Genomic DNA, 13,198 nt, shown 5'->3' with positions numbered 1-13,198 from the left:
TCACAGTTCATGGGTTTGAGCCCTGCGTCAGGCTCCGTGCTGACAGCTCAGAGCTTGGAGCCTGCTTCAGATTCTGTGTCTCCCTCTCTCTCTGTCCCTCACCCACTCTCTGTCTCTCTCCCTCTCAAAAATAATAAAATAAAAACATTAAGAAAAAAAGTTGCTGGTAAGGTCTTAAAAAAAAAAATCTACTTGGAAGTAATCCAAGGTTGGGGGGAACAGATGAAACAACACTAACCTTGTATTCACAACTATAGCAGAGAATACTGGGAATACAGGGTTCATTTTACTATTGTCTCTCTTTTTTAATTTCGTTTGAGATTTTCCAAAATAAAAACTTCACAACTGTTGGAAGATAAAATGTAACAAGCACTAATCTCTAAACTATTTAGATCTCAATTTTTCCATGTTTGTTAATATACATTTGCATATTCCACACTGATAACCAATGAATACACATCATTTTATGTTCTCCTTCGGTCACTTGTTACATACATAGAAGTATTTCTTTGACACACTCCGCATGCTTGTCATTTTAATGGCAGGCTATCAGTATATAACAGAAGGTTTTTCATTCAGGCTGTTTCTTAGTTTTTATTTGCATTTGTAGTGGCAAAGACTTTAAATATTTAGATATTGGCAAACATTGCCTATAAAAAGTCTTGATAGTATATACTTTAGGTTGTGTGGGTCATACAGTCTCTGTTGTAATGAGCCAGCATTACCAGAGTAGCTCAAAAGCAGCCATACATAAACATAGAAGTGAACAAGTGTAGCTATGTTCCAGTAAAATTTCGCTTACAAAAATAGGCAAAAACAATTTTGAAAAAGAACAAAGGAGAATACACACTTCCTGATTTCAAAACTTAATATAAAGCTACAGTAATCAAAACAGTGTGGAACTGGCATAAAGACAGATATAGAAACCAATGAAATAAGATGAACAGCCCAGAAATAAGCCCTCACGTACATGATCAAAGCATTTACAACAAGAGTGCCAATACCATTCATAGGAAAAGGACAGTCTTCAGCGAGTGGTGTGGGGGAAACCAAATATCCACATGCTGAAGAATGAAACTAGATCCTTAACTTATACCATATACAAAAATTAACTCAAAATAGATCAAAGACCTAAATGTAAAACCTTAAACTATAAAACTTAGAAGGAAACATAGGGAAAAAACTTCATGACACTGGGTTTGGCAATGATTTCTTGGATATGAAACCAAAAGCACAGGCAATAAAAGAAAAAAAAAATACAAACAGGACTTCATGAAAGCTTAAAAATTTTTGTGCGTGAAAAGACACTATCAACAGAATGAAAAGACAACCCATGGAATGAGAGTAAATATTTGCAAACCATGTATCTGATCTGGGATTAATATCCAGAATATATAGAGAACTCCTAAAACGTAACAACAAAAAACTGATACAAAAATGGCAAAAGATAGATATTTCTCCAAAGAAGACACACAAATGGCCAATTAATAAAAGATGCTTAAAATCACTAATCATTAGGGAAATATAAATCGACACTCCATAACTTATCACTGTACACCCATTTAGGGTGGCTACTATCAAAACAAAATAAATAAAAGTATTAGCAAGGATGTGGAGAACCTTGTGCACTATTGGCAAGAATGCACAATGATGGCACAAAAAAAGACACTCAGATCAACGGAACAGAATAGAGAACCCAGAAATGGACCCACAAATGTATGGCCAACTAATCTTTGACAAAGCAGGAAAGAATATCCAGTGGAATAAAGACAGTCTCTTCAGCAAGTGGTGCTGGGAAAACTGGACAGTGACATGCAGAAAAATGAACCTGGACAACTTTCTTACACCATACACAAAAATAAACTCAAAATGGATGAAAGACCTAAAAGTAAGACAGGAAGCCATCAAAATCCATGATGATCCAGGAAAAAGCAGGCAAAAACCTCTTTGATCTTGGCCGCAGCAACATCTTACTCAACACATCTCTGGAGGCAAGGGAAACAAAAGCAAAAATGAACAATTGGGACCTCATCAAAAGAAAAAGCTTCTGCACAGTGAAGGAAACAATCAGCAAAACTAAAAGGCAACTGACAGAATGGGAAAAGATATTTGCAAAGGACATATCAGATAAAGGGTTAGTATCCAAAATCTATAAAGAACTTATCCAACTCAACACCCAAATAACAAATAATCCAGTGACGAAACAGGCAAAAGACATGAATAGACACTTCTCCAAAGAAGACATCCAGATGGCCGACTGACACATGAAAAAATGCTCAACATCACTCATCTTCAGGAAAATACAACTCAAAACCACAATGAGATACCACCTTACCCCTGTCAGAATGGCTAACATTAACAACTCAGGCAATGACAGCTGTTGGTGAGGATGTGGAGAAAGAGGATCTCTTTTGCATTGCTGGTAGGAATGCAAGTTGGTGCAGCCACTCTGGAAAACAGTATGGAGATTCCTCAAAAAATTAAAAATAGAACTACCTTATGACCCAGCAATTGCACTACTAGGCATTTATCCAAGGGATACAAGTATGCTGTTTCAAAGGGGCACATGCTCCTCAATGTTTACAGCAGCATTATCAACAATAGCCAAAGTATGGAAAGAGCCCAAATGTCCATTGATGGATGAATGGATAAAGAAGATGTGGTATGTATACACACACACACACACACACACACACACACACACACACACACACACACACACAATGGAGTATTACTCGGCAATTAAAAAGAATGAAATCTTGCCATTTGCAACAATGTGGATGGAACTGGAGGGTATTATGCTAAGTGAAATTAGAGAAAGACAAGTATCATATGACTTCACTCATATGAGGACTTTAAGACACAGAACAGATGAACATAAGGGAAGGGAAACAAAAATAATATAAAACAGGGAGGGGGACAAAACATAAGAGACTCTTAAATAAGGAGAACAAACACAGAGTTACTGGAGGAGTTGTGGGAGGGGGGATGGGCTAAATGGGTAGGGGGCATTAGGGAATCTACTCCTGAAATTATTGTTGCACTATATGCTAATTTGGATGTAAATTTAAAAAATAAAATTAAAAAAAGAATAAATAAAATTGAATTCATCATTATTCTCCCCCCCCCCCCGCCCCCAAAAAAAGAATGCACAATGACACAGCTGCTATGGAAAACAGTAGGGCAATCCCTCAATAAGTTAGAACACTGGAGTGCCATGTGATCCAGCCATTCCACTTCTGGACATATACTCAAAAGAACTGAAAGCAGAGTCTTGACATACAGTCTTGCTCACAGGATCATTATTCATAATAGCTAAAACAAGGAAACAACCTAGGTATCCACTGATGGATAAAAGGGTAAGTAAAATGTGATATATACATACAATAGAATATTATTCAGCCTTAGAAATTCTGACACATGCCACAACGTGATTCTTTTTGTTTCTTTTATTATTTATTTTTAAATTTACATCCAAGTTAGTTAGCATCTAGTGCAATAATGATTTCAGAAGTAGATTCTAGTGATTCATCCCCTATGTATAACACCCAGTGCTTCATTAAGAAAAACAAGTGTCTTTCTTAATGCCCCTTACCCATTTAGCCCATCCCCCCACCCACAACCCCTCCAGCAACCCTGTTCGTTCTCTGTATTTAAGAGTCTCTTATGTTTTGTCCCCTTCCCTGTTTTTATATTATTTTTGCTTCTCTTCCCTTATGTTCATCTTTTTTGTATCTTAAATTCCACATATGAGTGAAGTCATATGATATTTGTCTTTCTCTGACTTATTTTGCTTGGCATAATACCCTCTAGTTCCATCCACATAGTTGCAAATGGCAAGATCTCATTTTTTTTTTTGATTGTCAAGTAATACTGCATTGTGTGTGTGTGTGTATGTGTATGTATATATATATATATATATATATATATATATATATATATATATATATATATATACACACACACACCACATCTTCTTTATCCATTTACCCATCGATGGACAATTGGGCTGTTTCCATATTTTGGCTAATGCCGATAGCACTGCTATAAACATTGGGGTGCATGTGCCCCTTTGAAACAGCACACCTGTATCCCTTGGATAAATACCTAGTAGTGCAATTGCTGGGTTACAACGTGATTCTTGAGGACATTATGTTAAATTAAATAATTCAGTCACAAAAGGACAAATACTGCATGATTCTATTTATATGAAGTATTTAGCATAGTTAAAATAAAGACAGAAAGTGATGGAGAGTGATGATTTAAAGGGTACAGAGTTTCAATATGGGATGATTAAAAAGTTTTGGTAATGGATAGTGGTGAAGGTTACAAAACAGTGTAAATGTACTTAATGCCACAGAATTCTACACTTTAAAATGGCCAAAATGGTAAATTTCATGTTACATATATCTTAACACACACATACACACAGTTGGCTTAGTCATTACACTAAGTTAAAGAAGTCTGACACAAAAGGCCTCATATTGTACAATTCCATTTATAGAAATGCCCAGAACAAGTAAATCTATATAGATAGCAAGCAGGATAGTGGTTGCAAGGGGCTGAGATAGAGGGTAATGGGAGTGCCTGCCTATGGATAACAGGGTTGTTTCTTGGAGTAATGAAAATGTTCTGAAATTAGACAGTAGTGATAGTTAAAAACCTTGTGAATATACTAAAAATCATTGAATTATAACTTTAAAATGTACCTCAATAAGAATATATACATATTTTTAAATGTTGGCTTGGTGCTTCTGCTTCCAGCTAAGATGGAATAGCTTGAGGCAAACCACTGCTTGCACTAAGAATAGCTAGAAACATGTTATTGAATTTAAAAACAACAAAACCTTTTTGAAGGCATTGAAGAGATGCTGAGAGAACCAGAAGTAGAAGGGACAAGATTACAGAGAAAGGGAAATTAAGAAGAGGTGAGCTAGCATTCTCCTGCCATTTATTCCCCTCTTTTGCCAAGTCTGAGTGTTGGGGCAAACTGAGAGTCATCCAAACTGAGGGCTGTTAATAAAAAGCAAAGAAACCAGAACTTTTGACAATTTCATGAGGCTAAAAAGACAAAAATTGAAGACATGAGAGACCATGATCCTAATGAAATGGGAAAAGCAAAACTGAGCCAAAAACTCAGTTCATTTTCATCAGGTCATTTGCTTTGCTCTAAAGGTGAGATGGGAGACTAAAAAGCTAAGCTAAAAGCCACTGAAACACAGAGAATATGTTTCTGCAATCTCAAGGTGCAGAGAAGGATTAGAAATTTAGGAACCACCAGAGCAGATGGTTCCAGGGAACACCTTCGTTCTCAAGTGGAACCTATGGGATGGCCTTACTCTAGAAACAGGGTTGTGCCAGGAGTAAACAAAGGCTTATAAACTATGATCTGACATTTATTCAGCTTTGTCCTGCTGGATTAAGGTGATCAGCCCCACTGTATGTGCCTAGAAGAAGAAAAGGACAACTTCTCTAAAGATATTATCCATAGTCTCTATAACTTTTTATGTACACTGCCCAGCATTCAATGAAAAATTACCAGCTATGCCAGGAGACAAGACCAAATGATCAAAAACTAAGAGGGAAAATCCTGGAATCATGGCCCAGTTTGTCCGTAACCTCACGGAGAAGGCCCCAGAGCTGGTGAAGGCTGCTGTGACTTGCTCGAAGACTCAATTGGCCACATTTTGACACTATGCCAAGGTTGAGTTGGTTCCTCCAACCCCTGCTGAGATCCCTACAGCTATTCAGAGCTTGAAAAAAATAGTCAAGAGTGCTCAAACTGGTAGCTTCAAACAGCTCACAGTTAAGGAAGCTCTGCTGAATGGTTTGGTGGCTACCGAGGTGTGGATGTGATTTTATGTCAGCGAGATCATAGGAAAGCGTGGCATCATTGGCTATGATATTTGAAGACCAATCTTTAACATCTGTCTATACTTGGTTTGTTATTTGAGTGTTTTTGGACCATGTGTGATCAGACTGGTATTTGAATAAAATAAGATAATGTATCAAAAAAAAAAAAAAAGCTAAGAGGTGATAAACAGACAACAGAACCAGAATCACTGGTGGTCTAGACACTTAAAAAAAAATAATAATAATAAATAACTGATAAAATGTGCAAGAAAACAAAGAAATGGAGAAAATAAAAACAGGGATAATGTCACCAAATAATCAGACTCAATAAAAAAAGACAATCAAAGGGAAATTCTAGAAATAACATATATAATAACCAGAATCAAAAAGCTCTATGGATGACAGGTAGGATAAATAGAAAAAAACAAAACACAACAAAAAACCATTCCTAGGGAGCTTATAGCAAAACTTTTGAAAACTAATACCAAATAAAAAGCTGTACAAGTAGTCATAAGTGGGGGAGAACACATTACCTTCAAAGGAGCAACAATAGGAATGGCAATGTATTTTTCAGACATGAAAGATGCTAGAAGACAGTGGAAAATCTTCTAAGTGTTGAAAGAAAATAACTGGCAACCTAGAATTTGTACCAGCTAATACATCATTCAAAAATGAGGGCAAAATAAAGCAATTTTCAGACAAACAGAAACACACATTAAATTTGTTGCCAAAAAACATTTTCAAACCTAAATACCAAAGGGAGTCCTTGAGCCAGAAAAAAAATGACCTCAGACAAAAAAAAAAAAAAAAAGAAAGAAAGAAAGAAAGAAAGAAAGAAAGAAAGAAAGGAAGAAAGAAATGAAGGAATGAAAAACACCATAAAAGGAAAGGCTCCTAACCTCTTCTAGTTGGTACCACCCTATTTGATGTTTGCTCAAATAAACTCCTATAAATAAATAAATAAATAACTAAAGGAACAAAAAGGGTATAGATGAGGCAAATATAATGAATACTGACTGTAGAAAAACAATAACATTTTATAGCATTTAAAATGTGTAGAATTAAGGGGTGCCTGGGTGTCTCAGTCAGTTAAACATCTGACTTCAGCTCAGGTCATGATCTCCCAGTTCATAGGCTCAAGCCCCATGTCAGGCTCTGCACTGACAGCTCAGAGCCTGAAGCCTGTTTCAGATTCTGTGTCCCCCCCCTCTCTGCCCCTTCCCCATTCATGCTCACTCACTCACTCGCTCACTCTTTCTCTCTCTCTCTCTCAAAAGTAAACATTAAAATTTTTTTTTAAGTAAAATGTGTAGAGTTAAAATAAGGATATATAACCTAAAAGGCAGGAAAGAAGTAAACAGATTTAAAATGCTGTAAGGTTAAAAATAAATAAAATAAAATAAAATAAAATAAAATAAAATAAAATAAAATAAAATAAAATAAAATAAAATAAAATAAAATGTTCTAAGGTTCTAATACAGCTGGGGAAGTAATAAAAGCAATGATTTATATTAGACAAGGATGCATACCATAACCTAAATAACCACTAAAAGCACAGTAAAAGATTGTATAACTAACAAGCCAATAGGGAGAAAACTGAATCATACAAAAACAAAAACAAAAAAATGCCAACAACTTGATTAATCCAAAGGAAAAAGAACAAAATAGAAGATGATATAGAAAATAAACAGCAAGATGATAAATTTTTTTTTAATTTTTTTTCAACGTTTATTTATTTGTGGGACAGAGAGAGACAGAGCATGAACGGCGGAGGGGCAGAGAGAGAGGGAGACACAGAATCAGAAACAGGCTCCAGGCTCCGAGCCATCAGCCCAGAGCCTGACGCGGGGCTCGAACTCCCGGACCGTGAGATCGTGACCTGGCTGAAGTCGGACGCTTAACTGACTGCGCCACCCAGGCGCCCCAAGATGATAAATTTTAACACAACTCTATCAATAATTACATCAACTATAAATTGACTAAATATTTCAATTAAAAGACTAAAGCTGTCAGACTGAATCAAAAAAACAAAACCCAACTAACTGGTGCAAGCATGAAAAACAAATAAGAACAGAGAAAAAGTTGAAAGTAAAAGAATAGACCAAAAAAAAAAAAAAGTAAAAGAATAAACACTAATCAAAAGCTGACATATCTATCTATACTAAATCAGGTGAAAGAGACATTAGGGTAAGAAGCATTACTAGAAATAAAAAGGGATGTTTCATAATGACAAAAGGTCATTGTACAAAGAAAATATAACAATATCAATTCTGTATACACACAACACCTTAGTGTCAAAATACATTAAAACTGACAAAACTGAAAGAAGAAATACAGAAATCTACAATCATAATGAGAGACTAACAAATCTCTTTCAAGAATATGAGCTAACAGACAAAAACACCAGTAAGGCTATACAAGAACTGAATGAAACAACAAACCTGAATTAACAAACATATTTAGAAAGAACACTTCACTCAACAATGACAAAACACACATTGTTTTCAACAGCTCATGCATCATTTATGAAAATTGTCCATATACTGCACCATAAAGCAAACCTCAACAAATTTCAAACAAGTGAAATCATTCAGAGTATGTATCTGACCACAGTGAGAGCAGCATAGAGATATTAGAAGCCTAGCAGTGCTAGGGGAAGAGCAATGCCAGGGGAATTGGGGAGTTGTAGACTTGCCAGAGTTTAAAGATGTCATTAACATTTTATATAACACCCCTGCCATCCTGCTGAGACAAAAGAAAGGCTGTCCCTAAGAGTATGAACCACATTCTACAGTAAGACCTATATACTGGATCCTCCCTAACAAAGCCTAAAACCAAGCCCTGACAAGGTCTGCAAGAAGAGAGAATTTAGAGATTGAGTCCTACCAAATTAGATTGGAAAACATCTTGGGCTTTTCACAGATTGGTACCAAAATGGCATAAAACCAAGGCTTCATAAGTTCAAGGTGATGGATCAATCAGTAACTGAGCTGCCTGTGAAAATTAGAATGAACAAGAATGCAGAGCCCCTACAATATATTATGCACAAAGACCATTTTATTTACTCAAAAATCACCAGATATGCAAAGAAACAGGAAAGTATCCATAGTCAAGAAAAATTCAATCAGGAGAAATCTAGGGGCACCTGTCTGGCTCAGTCAGTAGAGCTTGCAACTCTTGATCTTGGAGTGGTGAGTTTCAGCCCCACACTGGGGGTACAGCTTACTTTAAGAAAATTGAAAAAGAAAGGAAGGAAGGCAGACAGGAAGGGAGGGAAGGAGGGAAATCTAGATGGCCTAGATGTTAGACTGTCAGCCAAGCAGCAACCAAAAGAAATAATAAATGTTATTGTTTTAAATCATTTAAGTTTTGGGGAAATTTATGACACAGTATTAGTAACTGAAACAGGAACTTGGTACTTGGGGTAAATAAGAATAAACAAATCAATAAAAAATTAGAGTATGGTTTTGCGTTTGGTGTTAAGTGGTGAGAAGAAGCTGGAAGGGTCATAAGGAAACTGGTCATAAAAGCCCAAAGGGTCTCAAGGAGATTATTGATGAAGGCTTAAAGGAAAATGTTACAGAAAGCTAAAGGAAAAGAAACACTGTTTCAGACAGTTTAGCAACTCTATCACCAGTAGTAACATGGAAAATTGATATCAAATCCAGGGTAGACCTGTAAGATCCTTTGTTATGATTTCAGAAATATTTAAAGTAGTGCCTCATAGACCTTTTCAAACAGACTAAAAGCCTCCTAAAGATTTTGCAGGCATGCCTAGAAGATCTCTGTTAAACAAAAGACTTAGAAAAAAGTCTTCAGATAAGAGAAACTGTACTTAGGGAGTGAATTCAAGAAACTACAACTAAAAGCCACATTCACACATGGATCTGAGTTAGATGACAAGATCTTGGACTATAAACTGATGCTGAAATGGAATGAAACTTTGAGGGTCTTGAGGAAAGGGGGCAGTGTATTTTGCATGTGGGATGATGTGAATTACTGTGGCCAGAGGCTGGAATGTGGAAGTCTTTTTTCCAAAGATGAATGTAACAATATCTTTCATCCCAATGCTTTCCTACAGTTTGACCCTGATCCTCCTCCTATTGAGAAATAAATTCTAATCTTTTTCTCTTGAATCTGGGTGGGCTTATGACTTGCTTATAACCAAAAGAATAAGACAGAAGTGACACTATAACTTCCAAGGCTAGCATAAAAGGCAATGTAGCTTCCACTTTGCTATTTTAACTGTGGCCACTATCTGTAACTGAAATTGACAGAAGTCTAAAATTCTTATGAAAATGCAAAAGTCCTACAGTAATCAAAATAATTTTTTAAGACAACAATGAAGTTGGAATTCTTGTACTATCTGATTGAAACTACAGTAATTATGATTTTGCCTAGGGATAAACATAGTAATTAATATAATACAGTCCAGAATTAGACCACACATTTATAGTCAATTGATTCTTTGTAAAGGTAATTAAAAGTAATTCAATGGAGAAAGATAATCTTTCCAACACACCATTTGCAACAGATACAATTCTCACCTCATTACATATTATACATAAACAATAATTCAAAATGGATCAAGGCCTAAATATAAAAGCTTAAACTATAAAACTTCTAGCAGAAAATGTAGTAGAAAATATTCGCAACTTTAGGCTTAGTAAAGATTTCTTTTCTTTTTTTTAATGTTTATTTTTGAAAGAAAGAAAGAGTGAGAGTAGGGGAGGGAGAGAGAGAGAGGGAGACACAGAATCCGAAGCAGGCTCCAGGCTCCAAGCTGTCAGCACAGAGCTTCATGCAGGGCTCGAAACCATGAACTGTGAGATCATGACCTGAGGTGAAGTCAGACACTCGACCAACTGAGCCACCCAGGCACCCCTAGGGTAAGTAAAGATTTCTTAAGCAGGATACAAAAAGCTTGAACCACAAGCAAAAAAAATGATAAAAGTGCTTCATCAAAATTAAAAACTTCTGCTCTTCACAAGGCATCCTTAAAAAAAAAAATGAGGGGTGCCTGGGTGGCTCGGTTGGGCGTCTGACTCTTGATTTCCGCTTAGGTCATGATTTCACAGTTTGTGGGTTTGAGCCGCGCATTGGGCTCTGTGCTGATGGCAAGGAGCCTGGTTGGGATTTTTCTCTCTCCCTCTCTCTCTGCCCCTCCCCTGCTCATGCTTTCTTCACACCCCCCTCTCAAAATAAACACTTAAGAACAAAGATGTTGATGAAAACCACATTCCAATCTTTAAAATATGCCTCTTTTCCACCCATGAAATAAATGACCACTGAACAATGGAAAAGCTTATTTAAAGTGACTACAATAAAATTACAGATTTTTTTTTTACAACAAAGAACACTATCAACAATGTTAAGAGATAAGCCACAGACTAGATGCTACTTATAAAATAAATAGCAAAGGAGTTGTAAGTGTAATAAAGAATACTTACAAATCTGAAAAACTTCATCGCCTACAGTAGTCAAAACCGAAATCATTACTTCAGAAATGTAGGCTGGTTCTTGAACTATTCCCACACTTACTCCAATCACTCAACTTTATTATTCCATCAGCCATGAGAAAACTCACACTAATTTTTTCCCCTCCTTAACTGAAGTCTCCATGCTAAACATTAATGCTGATCATATATCCTCAGCCTGATTTACCCCATCCTTCCATCCCCCAGAATTCCAGAAGCAACACGACACCTAGCCATTGTAACACATTAAGGGAGGGAGGGAAACCCCACTACCCAGCATGCAAAGTTGAAGAGCTGAATCCTATCTGGAAACAGCTGCAGCCCATCCAAGAGCAACATATGACCCAAGGCACCTGGTGACCATGGCACCTAGCGATCTTCAGTCAGCTGCCTGGGGTGGGGAGAGCTCTTCCTTCCAGATCTGCTAAAGGTCTCGAGTGATAATAGACTGGCCACTCTTTCCTCAAAATTTTCCCTTGTAATTTTACTTCCAAAGGTCTCTTAACTGTCTAATAAAGATTTTTTAAAAAGATTATGTGAGGGATGCCTGGGTGGCTCAGTCAGTTGAGCTTCAGATCCTCTGTCCCCTGCTTCTCTGCCCCTTCCCAGCTACTATCTCTCTCAAAAACAAATGAAACATTAAAAAAAAAAAAAACTTTGGGGTGCCTGAGTGGCCTAGTTGGTTGAGCGACCAAATCTTAATTTTGGCTCAGGTCATGATCTCACGGTTTGTGAGACTCCGCGTGGGTCTCTGCACTGACAGCACGGAGCCTGCTTGGGATTCTCTTTCTCCTTCTCTCTGTCCCAAAATAAATAAGTAAACGTTAAAATAAAAAATTAAATAAATACTTTTAAAAATAATAAAAAATCTAAAAAACATCACCCTAAATAAATAAATCAATCAATAAATAGGGACTAGGCTAAGGACCTTAGTGGGAAGACTGAAGCAATGGACTATTGCCTTGCTTATTTCCCAAAGTATGAGTGATGCAAACATGGGAGAAATAAAAATAGAATTAAATACTCAAGCAAATTATTCCTGGAAACTTCAGGATCACTAAAGGGTCAGTGCTTCCTCCACCTGCCATTCAGCACTATAAGGAATAAAGTGGTTCTGGAAGCTGCAGCTGCTTGATGTTATATAACCAGAGAGAAGTGTCAAGACTGGAGCTGGTTCAAGGGACATGTCAGTCCATGCTGGGCTTCCTGCTCTTCTGTGAGGACTCCAATTGGCAGCCTCTCTCAAGGAGGCTAGAAAGCAATCTCCAGGCATCCCCACTGAACCTGACAGCTGAGTGTAAGAGGGGAAAACAGGATCTCAGCATCATCCAAGTGGGGGTTCTAAAAGAAGAATGAAGAGAATAAGCCTGTTTGTGGCCTTGGGGAACTGTTGCCCCTCCCTCTGGATCTCAGGCTGGCAAAACCCCACACCCATTCTCCTGCCTGCAAACCCACTTTAAATGGTGGCAGAAGCACAGAATAACATACAAATCTTTCCATAACATGCAAACTCCACTAGGACTCCTATGTAAGGGTGTCCACAACAAGCAAGAGAAAACTAGGATGGCATTAAGTGCTGCCTCTTTTAAGAGGGAATGAGCAAAGAGAAATAGCAAAAGCTCATTCTGTGTCTTTTGAGAGAGGACTTGTGTACACACACTAAGGTGATAATCCTTCAAAATGTGTTACTTGTGTCTGTTAACCTAGAAGACAGTAAAGCTGGTCCAATGGACAAACAAAAGCGTGCTAGGGATCTGTATTGCAGGGAGGAGGTGGGGGAAGGTCAATCAACAGAACTTTTACTTTTTCATTCTACTCATGAACATTTTGATGTATTGAGGCTACCAACCACAAAAAATAAAACCTCA

At 37.1% G+C, this 13,198-nt stretch overlaps 1 protein-coding gene and 1 pseudogene across 4 annotated transcripts in view; one reads left to right on the top strand and one right to left on the bottom strand.

Annotated features, from left to right (window-relative positions):
- Positions 1-13,198, bottom strand: part of RAD54L2 (RAD54 like 2) — a 111,498-nt gene that overhangs the window by 35,378 nt on the left and 62,922 nt on the right. The window lies entirely within an intron of this gene.
- LOC123383367 lies at positions 5,599-5,910 on the top strand (annotated as a pseudogene).

The sequence above is a fragment of the Felis catus genome, chromosome A2 (genome assembly GCF_018350175.1).
Source record: "Felis catus isolate Fca126 chromosome A2, F.catus_Fca126_mat1.0, whole genome shotgun sequence".
Classification (NCBI taxonomy): domain Eukaryota; kingdom Metazoa; phylum Chordata; class Mammalia; order Carnivora; family Felidae; genus Felis; species Felis catus.
Note: the sequence above shows the minus strand (reverse complement) of the source record. Positions and strands in the feature narration are given on the sequence as shown.